Genomic DNA, 2462 nt, shown 5'->3' with positions numbered 1-2462 from the left:
TAGTAAATAGGTAACTATGCAGAGCTTCTTCAGCCAAGACTTGGTTTCTACTACATCATTCAGTATTTGCTGGAGAATGAGGAAGTAAACTTAACATCAAAAATTGTAGTGGGACTTTTCCTATGTTGATTGAGTTACATTGTGCTGAAGCTGAACCTACACAGAGATTCAGCATGAGATTGTCATTTATGGGATGTTTTAAATATCTGGAGTGAATGAGAAGCAGGTTCTGGAGTCTGCTTATATGCATTGACATAAATGTGGGATTTTTTTGTCATAGGAGGGCATTTTTACTATTATCATTTTGTTCTATTAATAGAAAAATAAAGAGGGATGAGAACAACTGTAGGATTGGGTTGACATCTAACCAGCGAAGAAATTGTTTTCAAGAGGACTTGTTTCTGGGCCCAAGCAGACTCAGACTGTTCACAGAATGGGGAGAGGGAGCCCTTCTTGAGTACCTGAAACTTCAAGAACATCAGAAAGCACTGTCCTTGGCACCTGGCTAGCCTTATCACCATGGGTCCTGCAAATAGTGAAAGGCTGCAGTACCCTTCTGCAGCCATGATGAGAAGACAAGGAAGGTGTGGCAGATATAAGTGGGTACAGGGCTGTCTGTTCTGATTGGAGAGTTTAAAGACTGCAAGAGGCAATATTAAGAGCTGAGGCAGCTCTATAAAGGGCTTGAAGAGGTAAGAGCCAAGGGCCACCGTAATTTGACCATTCATGTTACAATGATCTTATTCATTCACTCATTTTAAAATATATATTTAGCATGATCTACATGCCTTAGCACTATCCTAAGTGCTAGGGATACACTAGTGAGCAAGTCACCCTTGTCTTTGTTACCTTAAAAATAAAAAGCTTTTCAAAGTGAACGGCAACAAGCATTTATTGAGAAAAGTGAGAATAGTTATTTGAGAATAATTAATCCAGGCAGAAGTTCAAATGATGTTTTGAGTAGAAGACAAAGGCAATGGGTATTTATGAGAAAGGAAAAAGGAACAATTACATCAGTAGAAGGAAGGGATTTCTATTGGCTCAGATAATATAATTCTAAAGAATGTCTTTAATTTTCAGTCTGGTAGTCATAATAACTGTTTTCTCATCCTTGCAATCAGTTCTTTGGGGAGCAATATTGCTTTAGGCTCAGCTCAAAGGCTATTTTGTTCTATTTAAACATTCCAAAGATTGGAGGCATAAAACTAGCAAAGCAGCTCCTTTGGTGTGGCAGCTCCAGCATCATTTTAAAAGTGGCTCCATTTATTATTATCATAATTATTGCTATTATTATTATTATGACATCTTCATAGAACTTATGCTCTAGTAAAATGCCATTGTTCAAATAACATAAATATCAGTATATCATTACAAAATGTTATCTGTTCTATAAAGGAAAAGTAAAGTGTCCCATGAAAGTAAAATAGAAGTTCCTGACCAAGGCTAGGTGATCTGAAGAGAAAAAGATGATGGAGGAATTTACAAAGTGTCATGTTAGGCAGAGGGTGTAAGGATGCAGGTATCAAAAATGACTGCTAGGTTTCAGAAGTGTGCTGTGGGTAGATGGCATACCACATACTAAAATGTAATGGCCTGGCAACAGCCAGTCATGGAGTTTATGAATGAAATAAAAGCAGAGTGATGTGGCTAGTCCTTCATTCATTCACTTGAGAAATATTTAATTCATGCTTGAAGGCACTAAGCACTTTGCCAGACATGCCTCCAGTCTCAAGCCTTTTATTTCACATTTTAGATTCCATTTTATGCAAAATTTTTAGATTCTAATAAAAATAGCACATTTGTAAAGTTACACCAGAAAAACAGTTAAATTGCCTCTTTCTAATTTTTGTCATATGCAGTCAAATCTCAGTGGACATGCTCTAAAATGAATGCACAGAAATTCTTTTTTGTTCTCTGTTTTTCAGCTTTTTGTTGTTGTTGTTTTGTTGTTGTTGTTGTTTGCTTTGTTTTGTTTTAACATCAAAAATAAGTTGTTCAGCAAATATATAATTTAGAGTGTTTATTGAGTGATAGATTATTTTTCATCCTATGAGATACTGTAAAATTCTAAATCCTTGAAAATCACTTTAATAAGTAGAATGTTTTCGCTTTCTGCAAATATACCCTTTAAATGTTTCTTCTAATATAAAATATTTTCTATTATCAAATAAACACTATAAAATTATTTCAATTTAGAACAAAAATACTTATACTTGTTCTCATCCACACCAACAATTATATTTATTTATTCAATAAATACTCCTTAAATGGTCTATATTTTGTGAGCCAGATACTCTGATAACAGCTAATTGATTTTCTTTTATTGCTTTCAATTTACAGATGTGATTAGAAAGTTTTTCTTCTTTGCATGTTAACTTTATATGCATATATATACATATATAAAACTATATAGTTATAGATACATTAGTTATAAATTCTTAAAAATTACTTATTCTACTGCA

This window comes from Pteropus alecto, unplaced genomic scaffold, assembly GCF_000325575.1.
Source record: "Pteropus alecto unplaced genomic scaffold, ASM32557v1 scaffold62, whole genome shotgun sequence".
Lineage (NCBI taxonomy): Eukaryota > Metazoa > Chordata > Mammalia > Chiroptera > Pteropodidae > Pteropus > Pteropus alecto.
Note: the sequence above shows the minus strand (reverse complement) of the source record.